The 24,344-nt window shown below is 34.4% G+C and overlaps 1 protein-coding gene across 2 annotated transcripts in view; it reads left to right on the top strand.

Annotated features, from left to right (window-relative positions):
- Positions 1 to 2,163: 2,163 nt before the first annotated feature.
- The window catches only part of LOC115212367 (SUN domain-containing protein 1), a 103,070-nt gene continuing 80,889 nt past the window's right edge, over positions 2,164 to 24,344 (top strand). Inside the window, exon 1 of one of the 2 annotated variants that reach the window (XM_029781245.2) lies at positions 2,164 to 2,932. The gene's annotated coding sequence lies outside the window, so the exon portion shown is untranslated. The remainder of the gene's footprint in view (positions 2,933 to 24,344) is intronic. The other variant, XM_029781246.2, reaches the window with a different exon arrangement.

The raw sequence follows: 24,344 nt of genomic DNA on the forward strand, positions 1-24,344 counted from the left end.
CACTTAACCTCCGTGAGGTCCAACATTCAAAAGATGTTCTTTACAGGCCACCTGCATGGGTGCACTTGGCTTGATAGGTCCTCTCAAGCACAGCATATTGCCAAAGGTCTGTCGCCAGTTATTGCCTCTGTGAAGCTCAAAGATCGAAGATCATGCTTCACCACCTTGTCCCATTTCTTCCTGGGTCTACCTCTACCATAGGCTCCCTCCGCAGAGATCAGCACTTCTTTTATACAGCTATATATATATATTCTTTTCTACTCTAGGCACAAGGCCTGAAATTTTTGCGGGTGGGGAGGGAGCCAGTCGATTAGATCGACCCCAGTACGCAACTGCTACTTAATTTATCGACTTCCAAAGGATGATAGGCAAAGTCGACCTCAGAGGAATTTGAACTCAGAATATAAAGACAGACGAAATACTGTGAAGCATTTCGTCAGGCAAGTTAACGTTTCTGCCAGCTGGCCGCCTTTAGATAGATAGATATTGATAATTATATGTACGTATGCGTGTGAGCGTGTGTACAAATATGTATACACACTTATTCCTATTATTTTGTAATTCAAATCTCTACTGAACTTTAAAAAATATCTTTTGGCACACTTTTGACGCCTACACATAATTCTTTGAAGCGGGAACAATGACGATAAGGGAAAAAATGTATTGATGTGCTAAAAACAGAACCTATAATTTCTATGTAACAAATATTACTATTATTTCAAATGAATTTTAGAAACACCGCAGAAACTTCTGTTTAAAGAGACAACTATATAGAATACTTCATTTTTGTTTCTGGTTTGCAAAATTCTTGATGTGAAATCGGCGTCAAGCTTTCCATCTACCATTGTATGATACAGTAAATGTTGACTTACGTAATCCATTCAAATCTCCCACAGAGAAAAGCCTCTCTGACAGTTGCATGATGCTAGCTTTATGACGTCACTGGTTTCCACCTTAGATTCAACAGTTCATTACCCCCATACAAACGAAGTTAAAATGAAAGATTGCATATATATATATATATATATATTGTCAGTTTTAACGAGCAGAAGAAATGTTCTCAATACAATAGTATAGTTATAAGGATGCGCACACGTGCACTCATTCTTGGCTAGGAAGAAGAAGGAAAGAAAGAATTAGGGGGGACACGCTTCTGATAATCTCAAATACATACAAGCTTGCTTGTTCTCTCTCTCTCTCTCTTACATAGACGTGTGTGTAAAATATATACACAGCCACACATAGACGTAGGCAAATTATTCTCCACCGATTTCGACGATGAGTATTCCAGTTGTTTGCTCAGCTGAACTAATTGCTCATAGTATGTGGCTGAATACGCCACTGACACTTGTACCTATAATTCTCGTGCAGTATGAAGCGTGACAAAGGCTGGGCGTCTGAATTACATGTATAGTCCATCTGACACCGCGAGGAGTGTAAAAAGGTGGGGACGAAGATGTTGACACTCTTAGGTGCAAGTGTGAAGAAGCGTAACATTTCTTCTTGTAAATCAATTACATTTTAGTTTTAGGTTTCTGAGAACCCTTGTTACGTCACTGTTACTCAGTTTCCGTCCACGCAACTTCACTGGCTGGAGTCAGTCCATGGCTATATATATATACAATATATCGCCCTTAATATCATCAAGATCGCATATCGAACTTCTTAACTACCCAGTCATATCAGTGTCCGTCACGCTCACACACTAATTATAGTAAACACTATATTCCACTTTATTATAACTTGTATTTTCTACCGCCTTTCTTGTCCGGCGTGGTCAGTCATCTTCCTCTGTTAGATTCCCTCCATTTCCCCTTCTATATCTATCTCTCAGTTTTTTTAATAATTTCGTTTTCAGCGCCTCGCTTTCTATTTTCTCCCTCCCTATCTTCCTCTACTTTTTCTTTCTTTCATTGACTGTCTGTCTCCCTCCGCTTTTTCTTTTTTTTTTCATCTTCTTTTTTCCTTGCCACCTTCCTGCTCTATTTTTATAGTTTCTTTTTCTTTTCTTTCAACCCTGTGTCTCTTTTCCTCCCTCTATTTTCCCTATTACTCTTTCTTCTCTCTCCCTTCCTCTCCTTCGCCGTTGTCCCCCCCCTCCGTCTCCTTATTCTGTCTATATCTTCCTCCTTCGCTTTTGTTTTCTTTTTTTCTCTGACACCGTGTTTTTCTTTCTACCTCTCTTCTAACTCTACGTGACGTCATCGCACAACAGACGGATCAGTAAACGCTCTGCAATATTCGTTTACCGCTTGTCTTCTCCCTTCCAAGTTATTTCCGTGTCTATCATTCTTCCAGCCGTACAAATATATTTTAAATACATAGTATCTAACGATACCATTATTTTTAGTTCGTTAATTCAATATATATATATAAATATGGATTAGAGTGCATAATATTCCTTCTTTCTATTTTTACCTTGCTGATTCTGTTATTGTTAATTTAACTTTATCCATTATTAACAACTAAATTTTCCTCCCCATCTTTCTCTGTCTATCTATCTTTATTAACTGAAATAAAGAAGGAAAAAATAGAGAAATATACATACATATATCTACTGGACATACACCAAACATCAGTCTTAATTTTCTCCACCTGTTTTATTGTTTTTACGGTTTGAAAACAATAACTCAGAACGAGAGAGGAGCGAAAGAATAAGAAAAAAAAGAAAAATAATAATAATATTGATAATAAACAGGACAAGAAAAGAAAGGAAAACTTTTAACAGAAACTGCCACTTTTATTATTTATACAGCGACGCGACTCGAACGTTTTTTTTAAAGATTTATATACATTTACTGGTTTAAACTCGAGTTTTAAAAGATTTTACTAAATTTATATCAGTTTTTTTTTTCTGTGAACGAGAGGAAAGTTTGACAAAAGCCGACAACTATTTGTCATTATTGCACAATTAAGTCTTCATATGCCAGAGGTAAGTGTTTAAAAAATATCCACTTTTTTTTTTTGTTTATTAAATATGTATTTCCTTTACTATTGACTTTCAAGGCTTTGTTGGATGTTACTATGCTCAAAAATCAACCCTTATTTTTTCCTATTATCCATAATTATAAATTCCATTCATATTTATAAAAAATACCATTTCAGAGCTGGTATTTTATTTTATCGACTTCCTACGCTTGAGAAAAAAAGTTGGCTTCGGCGGGATTTGAACTCAGCGTGTTCAAAAGGCCGTAACAAGTAACGGTCGCATGGCATTTTCTTTGATGCTCTAATCAATTTGCTAGCAAACACGTTCAGAGGTATTCTAGCTGTAACCATCCCATTTTTTAATGTTCGTTCTTTCTATGCACAGGGTACCCATACTTATATTATCCAGGCAGAGGTAAAGAATATGCACACTACCCCCGTTTTCGGCGTAACCCTAACCCTAAACACCGAAAACGAGTGGTCTGCGTATTCTTTACCTTCGTCGATTATCCAATTAGTCTCACCCTTTTTAAATAGACGGATAGGTTATGTATGATTTAAGTGGGATTTAGCTTCTCTCTTGAACAGGCAAAGTAACCAGGTGTATGGGTTCTCTCCTTTTGTTGTTTAGCCGTAGCTTAGCTCCAATTGTGTAGATTCATGATCAAACCTCTTAAGGTATTCCCTTCTTTTTCACTGTACATCAAGGACTACATTGTCCATTGTATTCTTCGTTTAGTAAGATGATTAGGTGTGATTTGAAGGAGATTCGGCTGCTATTTCTACAATCTCAAGCAACCACATAGAGGTCTCGTTTCCAAGTAGTATTTTGTCGTCTGGTTTCATTCTGCTTTCACTTTTTTCTTTCTTTTAGATATCGGTTACAAAACTAATTTCATTCCACTTATGCTGCTACCCCTCTCCTGCAGTCTCTCCTTCAGAAAGGCATGAATGTCACAGCATACATTTTTTTGTATGATATAAATTCGAGTCCTTATACCTTCTTTGTGAGAAATCAACGATTTGTCATTTGATTTCCCTTGTAAATTAATCTCATTTCAATTTCGGTTGTAGTTGAATTTAATTTTGAGTACTACGAAAAGGCACAAATGTCATGTCATTACGTTCCAATTATATGTATGTATATATAATGTCCCAATTATATATATATAATGTAGGCATATGTATAAAAACAAGGAACACAAGTATTCAGTACAAAAGTAGTGTGTATTTCATGAATAATGTCAGTTGATCAAAGTTTTTTCAGTTAATTATATCACATGTATGAGAGCGTATTTATATTTTCTCCTTTAACTATATCGTTACATATACATATATATATATATATATATATATATATATATATATATGACGTGAAATATTGTGCCTGTGTAAGAAGTCATTAATACATTTCTCGTGTCAGAGCAATTTGATACAATGGAAGTAGGTTTCCAGCGAACACAATTTTGGCAACACGCCCACCACCATCTCCTCAGCTAAAACTTCAGCATCAACTTCACTGTTGTTGCTAATACTTTTTGAAAAGGCAAGAATGTCACCACATCCTTCTCCTACCCTAAAATATTAGTATATATATATATATACACACACACACACACAAAATTTCCCCATGTGGTTGGTGCCGTTTTAAGTACTAACAGGCGCTAATTTTTTACCGAACCGTGACGCACCAACCGTTTGCACTATCACCAGAATCGCTACATTTCTATTTCAAATGCACACGGCAAATGCATTACCATCACGACTTCCCGTTTCAGATATAAAAATCTGGAAACTTTATGCCATGCCTCCAAGTATATGAAACCGTTTTCATTTTCATTCTCACCCTCACGTCCCACCATTTTTAATGAATCTATAGTCTCAGACACACTAATAAAATATCTCCAACGTCCCAACCTGGTCACTCGATCTGCTTGAAAATAGCAGCGAAATCTCCCTTAAATCACCACCTTTTCATCTTGAATATGTAGTGGATAGGCGAAAAGACGGGATTGTCACGAACGACTAAGACGTCTTTGACAAAAAGATGTTGTCAGTGACCTCGGGTTAAACAACAACTAGATCATCCGAATTGTTTACTATAACTTTCTTATATTGAAAAGCTCTTCGATTTAAAAGAAAAAGAAATTTTTTGGGCTGCTTTCCTTCCAATATGTGTACTTTTGTGTGAGGTCTTACGATGTATTGTCTCAAAATCGCTATCGAATTATTGATCAGAAAGAGGGCAAAGTTGGCTTTGATTATATTTGAATACAGGCCGTAGAAAGACTAAACCAAATACTCAAAATTATTTAACGAGTAGATTTTTTTTGGCCTACTCTGTCCGAAACTCTGTTCATAATATTACCAGATAATTATGTCTTTGAAACGGTTTCTTTTTTAAATCTACCGTTCGTTACCTTATCTGTATAACCTGTGTTGAGATCTTGGTCAGCCCTTGATTTTGCTGAGTATTTGTGATCATCCCATCTTTTTTTTTTTGTACATATTTTATCCAGAACTATAGTATTCAATCTGTCCTACCTCTTCTTTAGCAGTAAGATATAATTTCTAGCCCATTGAGTGACCACGCACGCAGAGGTTCATCCAATAAGCTATACTTCTTGCTCAACCTACCAACATTTTATTTATGTAATGTCATGGTTGAATTTTATGGTGTATCCGTCAATTAAACTTTAGCTCTATAGAGATAAAGAAGTAACAAAAGATTGAAAACTTTTAAAAGTTTATTATTAGTCATCTCTTACTGCGCGCGTGTATATATATATATATATATATATATAACATGCATACATTGTTCTTGTAAATGAAATTATAATGTATAGTTTCATTTACCGGAACATACATATATATATATATATATATATATATCTTACATAAGTCTCTTTGTGCATATGTGACTAATAAATGTCAACAAATGGTCCTGATGTATGTGACTATCGTTATCACTGTTACTATCACGTATTTACGTATAAAACAGAAAGTCCTGTTTGAACTGATCGGAGCATATAACAACTCAGTTGCTGCATCCAGGATCAAGTGCGACCGACTCTGCTATACTATATTCGGAATATTGTAAACAAGTAAATATAACAGTTTCCCTTTCAAATCATTATCGTTATTAACTATGTTCACTGTCACCAGAAGTTTTGACGTTCGACATCGTATGAAATTTCATCACTGTTTTACATCTATTTTATTCTAGTTCTATTGTTATAAAAATAACCAATGTTGCAAACATTCGTTGCATAAATGCTTCGTGCTCTGCTCGATTCCGTAAGCAAATCAAGCATTTCGTAAACAATAGCTATTAAAATGTTTGTGCTGTACTTTATCCATTTAAATATATTAGGGAGAACAATATTACTACTTGACATTAGACGAAATGTCTGTATGGTCTACGGTTGTAAATATTAAGGTATACGGACACGCTTGTAGTCAAGTGTGTTAGAGTCTTTATGCGATTATAGGTAACACGTACAACACATATACACACATCTGTCTGTCTAGGCATATCTACAGTTTGGTGCCCCTCCTTCGAATTTGTTTCCTCATAACTTTCTGAAAAGTATATATTTTATGAAATTTTGCAAAAATACGTTTTCGTAGATGTAGATTACAATAATTTGGATAAAATTCAAGGAAATGGGAAAATTTTTTGTAAATGAATCGTGATATTATTTCCCCCACCACACACACTGACTTTGTTATTAAAAATTTCCGTAACTTGAACATTTTCCGCTTTCTTCAGACGTATATAGTTCAAACATCACCATTGCGTTATGTACACTCCCGAAAATTTGTTTCTGAAAAATATAGTTTTAATTGTGCATTTTAAAGAGAATTAAGAGGAAATAAATTCGGGATGGGGAAGAGAATGATTCTAAACTCTTCCCTTAAAACATTTAAAACTTTTATGTTATCGGAATTGTACCTTTGTAAAATTTCATATCGAATTTTGTAAGTTATGAGGGAACAAAGTTGGGTTGGGGCCCTGTGGATCTCGAAGCTTACATAAAGCTGTAAATAATAGCATGTGAATATTGGATTGAAAATGTCGAAGACTGTTCACGGGACTTCAACAATAATTTGTGTGTATAATCATTTTATTACAATAGTTTCGAAACAAGACCTGTTGATGCGATCGTAACGTCAAAACTGTGTGTGACAGACACTTATCTAAGTCGATTTTGCTGTCATCTTTTATTCTTCATATAAATTTACTCATCATAATTTTACTTTTTTTCAGTAACACCCCTCATTCACAAATCATATATCTTCATCTGTATCACTTCCAGTGAATTTTCTTCTCGCTTTATTTGTGTTATGATGAGTTTTAGGATTTTCAAAACCTGTTGTTTAACCCTTGTTTAGAAGTCAACCCTGAACATGTTGGCCTATGATCAAAAGCATTTCAGTCGGGATCACCCCCTCAATTTTAGGAGTATCTAGGGCTACATTATATAGTGGGCAATCTTTCATTTTTAATACAATTTACGTCACTTATAGAGCACGTTAGTGATTGCCTATACAGTGTGCCGTATTTTTAAAGTCTAGACTGATTTGGAGATTTTGCTTCTATTTCTAGCAAGTCGAACACTCATGTGAAGAAGGCATGAGGCAACCTTTTTCGAGAAGCGGGCCACATGAGACATGACTCATCACCAGGCAGGCTGCACTACTAAAAGACCCAAGGAATTTTTCGTTTGGCGTGCCATGAATAAAGACCCATGGGCCGCAGTTATTGCCCATACTGGTGTGAAGGTTTCATTGTTGTCCTGCATAAGTGATTAATATTTAAATTGTCAGGTTTCCATTCACTTTCGTGAGTGTTAAAAGCTGGAAAAAATCACTGATCTTGCATTTAAGTGGCACGCGTTTATTATTTTTAAACTTGCATTGTTTTAAAAAATACTATATCTGACTAAGAAATTGGAAAAAGTTTTTAAAATTAATTCTAAAATAAAAAATGTACTCCAAATGGGAAATGCGCTGACTTCTCTGGGTCATTTCTTAGGATGCTTGCATTTTACATAATATCTCTCTTGGTTAAAGGCTATTTTTAGAACCTTTTCTCTTTCAGCGATGTTCCTAAAGAAAAGAAAAAATCTAACCTTGATAACAGAATTTGCCGCCAATAGCGAATGACTCAGTACCAGAAAATGTTTTTAATTACTTATATTCACCTCTATAAACTTTATACGATTAATGTTCTTTATTTTTCTTTTGTTATTTATACCGAATTAGTACAGATCAAGCAGATCTATCCATCAAAAATGTATTTTTTATAGAAATATTTGGGATAACATTATCTTAGTTATATTTATAGTTTTCAACAACACATCACTTAAAACCTCAAAGATACTCTAAATGTTAGGCTTTATATATCTCTGATAATCTTTCTTGGTCATCTTATTACACACAATATTGCTAAATCTACTCACCAAAGACTATCCTCCCTCTATATAGAAATATTTGGGATAACATTATCTTAGTTATGCCCTATCTTATTTTAAGACGGTTAATGGGGGTGGAGTGATTTGTGCAGGTTAGACTGCTATTTCTAGCAGGTGGAGTAATCTCATAGAGAATCTCTTTAGTTTTGTTTCATTGTATAATTACTCCTATTTAATGATTTACAAGTTGGTTTTATTGATCGTTAATTGATGGCTAAATAAAGAGGTGTGAAAGTTGCGCAAAGTTAAAAAAAGAATGATTCGAAGTAAAAAGACTATCAATGTGTCTGAGAATGGCGCGGAAATTGATTTTCAGAAGTTTGCTTTCTTAATGTTGTTGACATGTGAGAATAATTTACCAGGTACATATATGCTATATGTGTATATACATGAATGTATATTTGTGATATTATATATGTACATATCTATGCGCATGCATACACGTATGTGTATATACTTTTCAGTCATTAGACTGTGGCCATGCTGGGGCACTGCATGCAAGTGTTTTAATCGATCATATTGATCCCACTACTTACAGAGGCACACTCCTACCTACCTACCCAAACACCCACCCACCCACCCACCTACCTTCCTTCCTATCACAGCGCAATGACTAAAGAAAATAGTCTAATGATGGGGCATATAAGCCTTCCACAGTGAAAGCACATATCTATAAAAGAGAGTTTGTGTGCATGTGCATATGTTCCTTATGCATTCCAAAACCGAGTTGCCGATTTTAACATATGGGGTATCAAAAGATTCAATAGGCTTTTGGCTACCAACTAAACAATATTTTCATTCACATATTTGTATTACAAAAATTTAACATTGTCATTTTTCTTTTAGTCACCTATTGTAAATGACATTTTATATCACCACATTAATGACGATGTCACATTTTCTATATGAGTGTGTTTGCGTATTCATTACCTACATTAGGCCAATGACAGACAAATATATGTGTGTGACGGTGTATGTGTCTGTCAGTATACATATATTTTTGTGATGACTGATACACATAGGGACAGATAGGCTTCAGGTGTATATTAATGTGTGTGTTAGTTTATGTATGCAACTTTCTCCTGCCCAACAGTGAAACAACGCCGATATTGATAGTTTAATTGCAGCTTGGACTTTAAATGAACAACAACGTTCACTTTAAAGTGCTACCAACATGAAGATTTGGCTGATTTAACACCACTCACAATATTCGCAAATATATCCGAAAAAAAATATATTCTGGTTATTATAACAAATTCAGAAACTTTTTGAAGTAGAAAGCCTCAGTGGCTCTTTCAATATAATTACAAAAATGTTATTCCACTCCTTCTAACCAGTTTCAAGATTATTTTTAACAGTCCTCTTAAGCGTCTTCCTCACTGTATCAACATCACACAACGCTTTTACCGCCTTATCCTGCAGCCTATAACATTACAAAGTTAAGAAATATGTAGTAATGTTAAATTAATTTATTTCTTGCTACATACATCCTTCAGCAAATATTTTAAATTAACGTTCACAACAGCATCTTCCTTTCTATACACTTGGTTCAGTGTTCGTTTCAAAATTGTAAAATAAATTATTTTTGTATGAAAAATTGAATTATGCCTTCTGAATTTTCTTGGACTTTCACTTTCTCCACCGTGATATTCAGTTGTGAATTTTATAACATTTAGTACATGTTCCAAATATATGTTGACTTTCTGTACTTTCTTACATTGGTGACGCATAGTAGCTTTTGCTAAATTGGTGACTTTCCATTTTTTTATTGCTAACTATGTTACAGAAAGTATGTTTTGCACCTACATTGACTACATTTCATTTTGCTTGAACTTCATATGTGTATATTTAGCTGTTTTCAATATTATCGATTCTATGAGTGTGTGTGCGTGTGTTCTTCTGTGTTTGTTACTTCTATTATAAACTATAGTAAAGAACATTTTACGCTGTTTTAATGAGCCCACATCTAATAAAGTAGCCATCCTTATGGTTGGTGATCTCCATGAAAATCATGTTCTCTTTCATATTCGACACAGACTCATCCCTCTTATCATGCACTCCAGTATACTCTTATTCTATGGAGTGGACAAGATGGGTATCATTTAAATATTCCACGGATTGAACCCGCAACAGAATAGCCAATTACAAACAAAAAGGTATTATCAAATGACTTCTATTCTTACCAACTGATGTTAAGATCAGAATAATGAAATTAATTACACATGTCAAATAAACTTTATTTTCATTTACATATTTTCTATGTTGTCTTAACTAGCTATAGTTATTTCAAATACACTTCTCTACAATGACCAGGTTTCATTAGAAAATGAAAATATTTTCACACCTTCAATTTGAACCAAAATTACAGTGTTACATTATGAGAGTGACGATGTGTGAATAATGAAAGTAATGTTTCTACAAATTAGTCACATCTTTATTATAATAAAGAAAGATGCTTATTATCTATCTACCAAATTATATTTTTGACTCAACAACTCTTTTTTACCACTAAAATAACCTCAGCAACTAGGTTGGGTTGCACAATTTTGAGGTCATATTCGGACAATATTTCGATTTGCTTCCAATGTTTTACTTTTATCCGAAGTTTCATGCATGCGTAGAATTCTGCTCAGACAAACATTTATGAAAATGTACACACAGATATTGTATTAAAATAAGCCACAACCAAAAAAATTGCTCTAAAAGACATCCATTTTTCTATATGTTATGAAGAAGTACAGTCACACAGACACTCTTTCTCTCTATCTCTCACGCACAAAAAAGATGTATGCATATGTATTTATGGGTGAAGGTAAAGAATATGCACTTTCGGTGTTTAGGGTTAAGGTTACGCCGAAAACGGGTGCTGTGCATATTCTTTACCTCTGCTATGTACGTGTGTATGAAAGATAATGTGTGTGTGTGAGAGAGAGCAAGTGGGTGAGTGCCATTTACACATACATCGCAACACACACCTTCACTCACTCTCTCTTTCTCTCTCCCACATGTGTCCATTTCATATACATGTACATTTCTTTTCTCACTTCAAAGCAAATGTTGCCTTTTTACTTTATCCTGTCTTTCAATTTCTGCTCTCTTCAAAGCATACAGTAATTAAAACAATTCTACGGAAATTAACGTATATGATCCTGTATGTGTCGTGTTGACAACTTTACTTCTTCAAATGAAAGAATACCATAAAATAACTTCCTTTGATACATATACACATACTCTAGGTAAAACTTCTGTGTGAATTATGTTATTTCTTGCTGTGTGCACGTGCAAATTTACAGCTCAAATCCAATTGAAATGATCTTTTTCTATTGTGTAATTTGAGTTTGTGATGAACATATTTAAAAACTTGATCTTTAATATAAACTTAAAAGGAAGTTTTCCCGGAAATCCTGTCCTTTATCTCTAGCATGTCTGAGGTGACATTTCTGTCCCCCACTTTTTTTTTTTTTTTCTAAATTTCTTCTGATTCCTATGTTTGCATGTCCAGGAGATTAGGATTTCACCCACAAAATACGTTCTCAATATTTTAATATTCTCCCTCCCCACACCAAATTCATTTTTTACTTTTTTCAAATTTTTATTTTTGGTAATACATGGAGAAAAAACAAGAGTATGAAGCTTTGAGAATTTTACCCATCACCTCACCACTTTCAAAAAGCTACACACTTCTAATGTTTCACTTTTAGCTTTTTGGAAAACAGGGAAGTTTCTTCAGAAATGATGTTGTTTACCTGTTGTTTCTAGCATGTCGGGTTTTCGGTGGTGGTCTGGTATTTTTTGTCTACTATTTCAGTAGAATTCTATGCATGTAGGGAAACATCAGCCAAAAGTGAAAGATTGGGAGATTTTAGCTTTTTGAAAGCTGGTAGGTGATGGGTGGGCAAGGTGGAGGAAGGGGCATTTAGTGTTTCTTTAAGAAAAATTAAACTATAAAAAATGTGTTTATATATATATATATATTCCAGATTTGTAATCTCAGTATTTTTCATCATAGATAACAAAGAAATTCAAAAAAAGTTACTAATTAAAAAATTGTGGTGGGGATAGGGGGAAATTAAAATATTGAAAACATGATCTCTGGACAAAATCGTATTGATCCACTTTTATACAATGAAGCAGTACATAGTTGCTGATCCTTCTTGAGAACAGAAAGCATTTTCATGTAAATTGTACTCGCACTCTTCACTATTAAACAAACAATAACTTCCAATATTCCATTAACTATATATCAGCTGTGCCAATCCTGCCCATAAGAAAGGAGCAATTAATACAATGTGCTTGTAGGTTAGGTCATAACACCTCGGCAATGCCAAGGTGCATTGCTAGTGTGTGACTATATGTATATATTTTATACACCTGGCTTCTCAGATTTTTTTTTTTACCAAATTCCCCACTTGGCATTGTTCAGTAGGCTACAGTGGGAGACACGTGACCATGGTCCCACATAGTGAGATCAAACTTGGGGACAATGGTGTGGCAAAGTGAGCTTGGGAACTTTTTAACCCTGCAACATATATACATACTGGCGACATGTAACTCAGTGCAATCTGTTGCAGTGATGTGTCATCGGTGACTAAACTGACAATTCCACCAGGATTTCTTGATTCAAAGGGTAATTTTTGACATTCTACAGGATGAAAAACAAAACCTGTGAATGGGCAGATGCATTCAAGAGAGTCATTGACCATCCAATTATGTATATATGTGTATGTTGGTGGCATGTCCACAGCTTTCAAGGTGACTTCATTAGGCCAATAAAGCAACTGATTCAGGGCAAACATCTGGAAAAATATTTTATGGCCAACATTCAGTACTTCAATTGAGGAGTGGAACATAGAATTTCCTGTAATTCAGACTGTCTCATGGTTCCAGCAGACAAAATGGGAAAGATGATGCCCCAGAGATTGGCGAGAGAGATGCACTAGAAGAGCCACTCAGACTCATGGGGCTTGCACTTGGACACACACGAAATTGTCTTAACTTTATCTAACCAGATGAGTTAACCATGTCTCACTCCTACATTCTATTTTTCTGGCATGGTTTCTGAAGCTTGAAGCCTTTTCTACCATCAACCCCTTTACACGGTATACATGATGCATTTTATTATGATTGTCTTGTCCTCAGGAAGACTAAAGAGTTATCTGTCCTACGTTATCTCAGTTCATTCAGTGGTATCAAAGTGGTCTTGTTCTCCCTTCTCTGTGTTGTCTCCATTCATCCTTCTTTCCCATCTCACACTATTATCTGTGTTGAAAAGGGCATTCTCATCTCACATTGGTACCATGGAGTTAATTGTCTGTTACTGAGCTAAAGAGAACCTTGCATCAGTCTGAGCTAAAGAGTCCCTTTCGACATATTGATCTTTAATCTTTCTGCTCAAAGATCATGTCAGGCTCAGGTTAGTTATCTAGAGGTTCATGACACCAGTATAGACAGCTGAGTACTTGCATTGTCTCTGTTCTAGTCCATAAGAGCAGCCTGGTATGACTGTTTTATACAGAAATAGCCTATTTCCCTATTATTGTACCTAAGTTATTGTGAATCTTGAGAAAGTGATGTCACCATGGCACTCTTGTTGGGGTGCAATAGCAAATGGGAAGTTGGTTGTTTGATGTGTCTTTTAGGGTTAAGGGCTTCCCCTCTGCACTGCATCACTTCTTATTGTAGTTGTTGTGCCAAATGAATATAATGGTATCAGTGGCAGGCTGAAGCTATATCCATGGCACCAAGTTACACATTTAGGTTAAGAGAGGGGAGAGTTATCATGGTAGTGTCCAGATTAATTGGCCAGTATCTGCTGGGTTCACATAGTTAAAATGGGCTGTGAAGGAGAATAAAGGAATCCAAGTGAAAGGAATAGTTAAAATGGGCTGTGAAGGAGAATAAAGGAACCCAAGTGAAAGGAGTAAAAGGATATTAGAATTGAGAGATGTGGCATAATGCAGCATCTCTCTATAGGTGAAAAAAAAACTGAATAGTAGACATGATTCATAGAGATTTAAATGTAAATACTAAAAATCTTAACTTTGTTGGCATGTCCAGCAATTGTGTATTTGACTCAGAATTTACAAAAGCAGCACCATGGAGGGAAAGAGCTGGTGATGGAGAAGCAAGTCATAGGAGAGGGAAAGTGGGTGATGAATGTCAGTGAGTGATATAATGGGTATTGGGGGTAAAGGATATGTTATGGTAAGAGAGGTGAATGAGAACAGACCCAATGCATTATCATTCCTTCTTGCATAGGTGCATGATGGGAGGAAGATAGTGATAGAAGGGTGGCATAGTGGTATGTGAGTGAGTGACATGAGAGAGTAACAAACAGAAAGAGAACAACCATCTTTGTTGGGTACCAACAAAAATAGTTGTTAGCAAAGAGGGTCTCTTTCTTTCTTATCCATTGTGTTCATAGTAAGGAGACATACTTTGAACATAATAGGTGAGAGAGAGCCCTAAATGTTGGTATACATTTCCAAGCTCCATCACCATTTTGTTTTTTGCACATGTTCTTTTCTTTTTCCATACTTGCATGGGTTGGACAGGTTTTCTCTACGACAGCATTTTGTCACTTGTTGCAGTCCGTCATCTTTTTTACAAGGTTCAGCTTCTCGAGATCAGCTTTCATTATTTCTTTCCACATCTTTTTCAGTTTACCTCTTTCACAGTATCCATTTTTGTACAATTGATATCCTCTACAAGTATCAAATGACCATACCAGTAAAATTTTGTTCATATCCACTAATATTACTCATTCAGCACAGTATGTTTGCCTTACTTTCTTCCAGCCTTCTCAAATCCTTTGCATTCAAGATTTACATCTTTCTACCATATAACATTGCCCTTCAAACAGAAGCATCATAAAATTTGCTCTTAACATATATGATGGGCTTCTGTACAGTTACCATCTGCCAAAATCCATTTGCGAGATGTTGCTTAACTTGAGGCTATAGCAGAAGACACTTGCTTAAGGTGCTACACAGTGGAGTTGAACCTGGAACCACATGGTTGTAAACAAACTTCTTCACCACACATAAATGTGAGAATGAAATTTTCTGAGTGGGTGCTAGCTCAGGTCCAACCCAGGATGTTCGAAACAATTTTAGTGTGTGTGCTTGAACCCTCTGTTATCAAGCTTATGTAACCACACAGTTGTGCTTGAACTCAACTTGTGACCCATGAACAGGTAGTCTGATATGTTTTAGTGTGGTCGTTATGTATTCTTTGTAAGTAGTTCACAATATTAAGTAGCTTATATGTGAGGACAAGAATGTCCACACCAATGTTTGAGCTTTTCAAATATTGTATTAACCTGCATGGTTTATATTTACATGAGTACATGCAAATAAATTAATGGAACAACTAATATAAGTTGGGAATCTTCTATAATGCAACATGCTAGATAATACTATAAAAGTAGTGCGTAGTCATTGAAGATGAAATAAGTGAAAAGAATTTAAGTTATTACTTATAATCAATGTGCGTTATTCAACTGTAATTTATGTCGAATACGACATAAGCTTGTTAGATAAGAGAATTGAAAGAGGCTAGGAGACCTGCTTGCTGAACCAAGTGCCATAAATTCACCTAGATGGCAGAGTAGTTCTGGTCTGAGATTGAATTTGCCAGCTTTTTTACAACTGTTGGTTATCTTCCCTGAACCATTGGTAAAACTGTTTGGCAGGAACTCTCACTAACTCAAGTGGTTGGTGTGAGAAAGGGCATCTAGCTGTAGAAACCATACCAAAACATAATTGGAACCTGGGCCGCTCCCCAGCTTATATAAAACCGTCCAACTCATGCCAACATGGAAAGTGGGTGTTAAATAATGATGATGATGATTGTGTATGTATGTGTAGTTTTTGCTTATTTTCTGGTATAAAAGTACTCAATACACTCCTGTGTGAGATGTGTCTACAGTTTGATAAATTTGTCATCATTCATTCACTTTTACATGTTTTTCCATATTAGCATAGATTAGATGAATATATTATTGAAGCAGATTTACAGCCAGATGCCCTTTCTGTCAACTTGTTTTTAAGTAAAGTATCTCTTAATTTCACACATCTTTGATAGTACAAAATCAGTGGGTGCTTTGTTAGCACATATATACATATATGCATGACATTATATGTAAACTGGATTTCATATCTGGACCTAAGGTTTTGTTCATTCAGCTTTTTGAGTGACTGTAGTCATCAGTGCATTGGTAATCAACCAAGAGGACAACTGAATGAAACTTTAAGACTGGATATGTAATCCTGTTTACATATATTAATGACTTGCTTGCTGGTACCTCTAACAACATTCAGCTGTTTGCAGATGATACCACTATTCACTTCTACTGAATCTTTTTGCACACATGCTTCATTTACTGCTTATATGAACCATATTCAATGGGACCACAATAATTAATTTCTTTCAATCATATCAAGGAATCAATTTTATACATCATTTACTTTAGTTTTCAACAACACACCACTTAAATCCTCAAAGATACTCTAAATGTTAGGCTTTATATATCTCTGATAATCTTTCTTGGTCATCTTATTACACACAATATTGCTAATTCTACTCACCAAAGACTATCCTCCCTCTTCAGGTCTAAAAATATTCTGCTCTGACCGATTGCAGATCTTCTACAAAGCTCAAAAATATCTTATAACAGAGTACTGTTCCCACATTTCATACATCATTGATGCACATACAAACATTTTGGACCAAAGGGAAGTGATCTGGGTAATTAGCAAAACCTCGTACACCACAACACTACAACCTCTAGCTTGCAGGCATGCTGTTTCTTCACTCTGCCTATTTTATCACTATGACAGCAGCCTATGCTCCTCTGAACACTTCTTCCCAGGCTCACCTGTCTCTTCTACTCAGATCATCCTTACTAAATCACATCTCTTGAGCATTGCACTAACTATTTTGCACCATCAATCCTTCTCAGAAGTTCAACTGTTTTGTTCCCTCCTCACCCACACTTTTTCTGTACTAACTGAACATCAACTCTGTTTATCTGATTAGTCTCAAAGGGGTTCTGTCACTCCACCAAACTAAGATATACAAAAGAAGAAAAAAAAAAAACATAACAAACATATGTATAGATGTACATTAATTTTTGTATTGGTTTTGATGATGAATAGTATTCCAGTTGTGTGTAGACAGCAAAACTACCTAGTCATGGACATGTATATATAGCTGAATATTTCAGAGTACCTTTAATGTAATCCTCAGGCAGAATCAGTGTAATGTTGTACACAAGTCTGGCTGTTTAAATGACTGGGTAGCCTGGTCAGTAGGCTTTCACACAATTTCTGCCTACTTGGTTTTACTGAAAAAGCTTGAGCAGACATTTACTTTCCACTCACAAAGAATTAGCTGTTCACGGTTATTGTAGAAGACTCTTGCCCAATGTACTGCACTGAACTTGGAACTATATTGTAGCAAAGTAGACTTTTTTAACCACAGAGCCACCTTTTGTGTCTGGTGTTGCTGAAAAATTGTATTTTGTGTATGAATTGGGCATAAATTAACCTTATTCATGCAACTATTTATGTTATGTGTACTGATTGTTATTTATAAGCATATTTATATATTTTTTGTATTAGATCTCTATGCGCTCATATAATATTTACTTTTTGTTTTCATATAAATACTTAATACTTATTTCCTGTATTTACCTTTCCTTAATGAATACAACATGTATACATACACATTCAACACAACAGTAATTGGTTGAAGGAAATTATTAGTCATTAGCCAGAACTAAAACTGGTTCGACTTCCTTAATATTGTGTCATAATTACACTATTCCTCATGAATCCATATTTTTTATTGATCTGAAAACCATGCTATGTACTGTATAAAGAGTTATTGATATCTTGTTCACATTGTCTCTAAGCTCTAGGCAAACTTTGTAAGAATAAGTACCAAAGAGATCGTACTTATTTTACTGACCCAAATGAAATGCCAGGCAAAGTCCATATTGATGCAAATTAAATAACTGGGTGAAATGATTTGTATCAATAGTTACATTTTCTGACCCAAAATAACAAAACTCTTGCCTGTGTTCTAAAGAGTTTGTCATTTTTTTGTCTATAAGATAGAATAACACCAATTCCTGCAAAAGATTCCATAGTGGATAAGTCTGTTGAAATTTAAAAAGTAGTCTGGGTCAGGATCATTAACTCTTTTGTTATCGTATTTCTATTGAAACGAACTGACTTTGTTTCAATTAATTTTGAAATTAATAAAGAATTTAATAAAATAATTTCAGCATTATTTAACTGGAACCTGGAATGCAAATTAGCTTGAAATTTGTATGGCTTTAATTTAGATAATTTTAAAGCTGGATGTTTGTATCATATAACCAGGAGTGGTCTCAAGCAGGCTGAGTAACATCTATTTGAGTATTCATTCTTTAAAAGAATATTAATCTGTTTGAGCATGCATGTATTTGAACTGATGCAGTTTAAAATTATAACATTATTTATGGTTTTGTTGGTATAAAAAGAATAAAATGTTGGCAGTTATTTTGATAGATCTCAACTAAAAATATCAAATTAAATCTGATATTCTATCTATTGATTAAGACAAAGCTAGGAGATAGTGCATTCTGTTTGCTAAACACAAGTTCAGTTTTTGTAGAGTACGGACATTAATTGACTGGATTAGTCATAGTATGTATATAGTACTTTATTGTTCACATAAAGGATTTGAACTCAGAACCTAAAGGAACATATTAAATATTTACTTTATTGAAATTGGTGCCAGTGCTGCTCGACTAGCTCCCATGCCAGTGGCACACAAAAAAGCACCATTTGAGCATGGTCAATGCCAGTGCTGCCTGACTGGCCCCCATGCTGGTGGCATGTAAAAAACACCCACTACACTCTTGGAGTGGTTGGTTAGGAAGGGCATCCAGCTGTAGAAACCTTGCCAGATCAGATTGCGGCCTGGTGCAGCCTCCTTGCTTGCCAGTCCTCAGTCCAACTGTCCTACCCATACCAGCATGGAAAGCGGACGTTGATGATGATGATGATTCAAAGCAAATTTTAGCTGGGAGTACTAGTTAATTTAATCCGATATATATCATGGGTATTTTATCTATTCTGGAAGAGTAAAAGATAAAATTATATTCAGGTTTTAATTCAGTATTGTAAAATTAATTCTCTTGTGGCTCCAATTCCAATGGTCATCATCATTATAATTTACATTCTTTTTCATACTTGCATAGTTTGATTAGGTCTTCTCCAACATAGAATCTTGCCTCATGTTGCACTCCTTTGTCATCTCTCTTGTGAGATTCAGCTGCCTTTAATAAGGCTTAGATTCGATTTTATATTCAATATTATTGGTACACATATTAATTCTACTGTAAAGGAACCAGTCTAATGCTCTTATGTCTTAGTTGATTCCTTTACTGTAACTCTCCATCACTTATAAAAAAAAAATCCATTGTTATATTATTTTATGTTGGTGGGGGCATTGTAGAATGGTAGTAAACTCTTCATGGACTGTACTTGTGATATCAGTTTGGTTCCCAAACAAGCATTTCACTGCATATTCACATTTTGTTGACAGTCAGCCTGGAGAAAGATAACACCACTAGGTTAACTTACAATCTATACACTGTGTGAAGATAGTCTTTGAGACTGACAGAAACAATCATTAACTCTTACATTATATTTCATTTAATTTTATAAATAATAAAAACTTTAGGAGGATTTAGAAAACAACTGACTTTTTCATTAGTAAGATATTCGCAACATATTAATTAATATAAGAAGTTAGCTAATTGTATGTTGTAACAAATTGAAAATGGTTTTTCCCCCAAATTTCTTAAGGTGAATTAAGAATTCCTGTTATTTTTGTTCTATGCATATATCCTGACTGTACTTTTTGTATGGAATTGTGTCAAAATTGAATTAATTATAATGATTAATATTAAAAGGTTCTAACAAAATAATGATAGAAGGTTCTAATTTAAATGTTAACTATTAAATGAGAGGATTTGTATCATAAGACAAATAATGTCCTCCAACTAGTTTGTATCAGAAGGGTTAAAGTTTTGGAAAATTTTTATTTTCCACTTCTGCATTTGATGTAAATCAAAACTGTTTTTGATGTTTACCTTATTACATTTTACAATTTCATATAGTTTTGTTTAAGAAAAATGTCTTTTGTGCTTTGACGAGGTGCTTAGCTTCAATATTCTTAGTGTGGTGCAAATAATACAAATAATGTCCACCTGGATAGTGTTTCTGTCTCATTCAAGTAACATTCCCAAATGATCTGATATTTAGCCCTGATTACTAAGTGAATTTAATGTATAGAATATAGTATAGACCAGTATTAAGTTTGAATTCCTAGCTACTTTGCTTCTACATATCTAGCATGATGTAACATTTAACCTAGAATTGTAACCTTTGTCTGTGCAGGATATGTACAAATACTGTTAATGTATATGTCCTTTTGTATTGAAATTAATACATAGGAAGTGAAGTAAAGCAATATTGGAACTACTTGAAGAATAGAAAACTATTCAAGGAAACAAAACGATCCACATCACTTCTGGTATTATTCTGTCAGTTTATGTATTTCCTAAGTGTCAACATAACATTCTTCAAAACAGCTATTATATACAAAGCTATTTATATAGCATATAATTCTTCTCTATTTATATATCAAAGATAAAATTTCCTTTTTCTCTCTTGCTTCCTTCAAGCCTTTCAGATTCAAGTACATTGTATCCAAATAAAGTAAAATAGAATTTTGAGTTCTTTTTAATCAATCCTTTGGTAAAGAAAAATTTCTGTATCACTGGCTACAAGAGATTTTGAAGGATGAGAAAAAAAACTATAGAATTATCATTAAACCTTTATACCAATGAAAATGGTATAAAGACCACTCATTTGCAGATGAGGTAGGTATACTGTCTGTATGTAAAGAGTTAGAACAAATACGGTAATGCAATTTATCCAATGCCAGTCCACAGCTCTAATGATAATGTTGATTTATAGATCTAAATTTTTTTAGCACAAAAGACAGGAAAAACTCTGTTCCTTTGGATCCATTAGTGATGTGGAGTAGGGTGACATGCTGCATGAGCAACAACTTAAACCTGCCCAGGTTTAGATCCTATTTAAAACCCTAAACTGGAGATAGAAAAAAACACAGCCCCAAAAGCACTGAAATGACCAACAAGTACAGCTTGTGTGACAGAGACTACTATTCACACATTGAACTATTTAACTATAGACAATGCTGTTCCAGTAGGGCACTCAACTAATATCTCAGCCATGGTCATTAATGATAGGTGGAGGCCTAAGATATAGGGTTGTTATAGTTTCCAGCTGCTTAGTCATGAGTTCACAGCATTTCCAATGGCCAGAGAGTCTGTGCAACAAGGGTGGAATAAGCACTACAAAACATCTTATTCTGCACAAATTACAGACTTGGCTTATATCTATTACATAAGACTAGACAGTATTTCCCTTCTCTCAAAGGAGGATTATATAGAGATGATGCCCTCCTGGTATATAATGGCCGATCCAAAAGAAAAATGAGGGAAGAACTTCATAAATTTTATTAAAATTTTGGTTTATCTATTATCTTTGAAGAAAGCTATTGTAGAACAAATTTCTTAGATGTAACTCTGGACCTCAATACCTCAAATATATAAACATTCATTCTAACCACCATATATCATTACTTAATGGCATTGTAAACAGTATATCTATTAGAATCTCAGGTCTATCCAATAATGAAGAAATATTCAATAATCACGCAAACTATTATAATCAAACTTTAGCTGCAAGTGGATTTAAACAAAATATTAAGTATGTAAAAGATACAATACTTATGATTTATATAGCACAAATGGAACTAAACCAAACCACACAATACGAAACTAAGAAATACAACTAACCTTACCTCTAACAATATTCTATCAATACAAAAAGATGATACCTCTGTAAAACATGACAAAGAAAAAACCTAGATTATTAATTCTAGATTCCATTTCAAAGGGTAATACATCCATGAAACAATTGTAAGATATTCTAAACTTTTACGATAATCATACTTTATATATCTGTTTATTAATACAATATTACTTTGGACGAATATCTTCTGTGAGGATTTTTTGATGTAATTTTCCTGCTCTTATTTTATAATGTAATATGTAATATATATGTGTATATATATGTATGTATGTGTATATATATATATGTGTGTGTGTGTGTATATATATATATATATGTATGTATGTGTGTATATCTATGTGTATGTATCTACTAGTTGATGTGCCCGGTAATTCCATGGGGTAAAGATGTTCTATTGAAATGCCTTATTACTCTGATATAAGAAAGGAATTTCGTTATAACTGCCACAAAAGGTGTATTTTCTGTCACGAAAAAATACAAAAAACTGTCAGCTGGGAGAGATTGTTGGAGGTTTGTGAGTGAGGTTTTCGGGAGTTGGTGAGAGGCAAAGACATTATTCTGCTTAGCGAAGGCATCTGGGAAATGTATAACTGCTGTCATTCACAGAAAAAGCTTTTTTTTTTTACTGTGAGAAAAGTGCTGTTGAAGTGTTAAATGAAATTTGGCAATCGAGGATCAAATCCACACTATGCCTGCAAATATGTTGTGGAATAAAAAAATTTATCTACTGTCATAGAAAAAGTGTAACTGTAAAAATGCAGAATTATCGGAGTAATGGGCATTCAAAAAGTATGTATAGAAATGTATGAATCAAATCTTTAATGTTTAAGATTCAAATTAAGGAAGTGCAATAATGTTTAGCAGTTTAAAACTGAGGGCAGTGAAATGAAGAATTAGGTCGGCTGATCGTGAGAATCAAATATTGATCGCTTTGCTGAAATCTGTAGGTGGTATGGGTTATTTCCCTTGGGTTGTTTAAATAAAATGTTATATGTAGTAGATAGAAGGATCCATTGGATGGGTCCTACTATTAATTTTTTTTCAACAACCCAAGTATATCACCAGATTTCCAGACATGGCACTACTCATGTGTCAAAGTATAAAAGTGATATTGTCTGCAAAAATTAGAAATAGGACATACAAAAAACCAATATTCAAAGTAATCAAACATAAACAATGAAATGGGTTGTTTCCCTTGAGTGTTTAAAAAGACTATTGTACAGGTGCTATGAGTTATATATATATATATATGTGTGTGCGTGTGTGTTTGTGTATGTATAGATGTATGTGTATACTCTTTTACTTGTTTTAGTCATTTGACTGCGGCCATGCTGGAGCACCACCTTTAGTCGAGCAAATCGACCCCGGGACTTATTCTTTGTAAGCCCAGTACTTATTCTATCGGTTTCTTTTGCCGATAGAATATATGTTTATATATTTGAGGTATTGAGGTCCAGAGTTACATCTAAGAAATTTGCTTTACAAAATTGTTTGGATGCTTTCATGTTAAACAAAACAAAACAAAAAATCAGGAAAAAAATACGGTTTGAGGAAAAGTCGTGGTGGGGAACAGCAAACTAGTTACACCGATTCGCTTCACAAAATTGTTTGGATGCTTTCATGTTAAACAAAACAAATGAAAAAAAAAACAGAATAAGTAAATAATTTATTAATGCATAAAGATTGAATTTATCATGAATAGTCTTGGAAAAGCTATTTGGAATGAGAATTTGAATATGAGTGATCTGTTTCCGTTGACTGCGAACATTCAGATGGATAGAGTGGTGTGATTGTTTTTGTTAGCGATATACGAGAGGTCAAATGGCTACAACTGGGAATCGAAACTGCATCGTAGGCTCGCTGGGCAGGAATTTATTTTGGTATCCTACAGAATTTCATTTTATGATGTACTTTCTACTACCAGCATATCTCAAGTGACCTGTGACCTGCTTGATTTACTACCAAAACAAACAAGCAC

Source organism: Octopus sinensis, linkage group LG5 (genome assembly GCF_006345805.1).
Source record: "Octopus sinensis linkage group LG5, ASM634580v1, whole genome shotgun sequence".
NCBI lineage: Eukaryota > Metazoa > Mollusca > Cephalopoda > Octopoda > Octopodidae > Octopus > Octopus sinensis.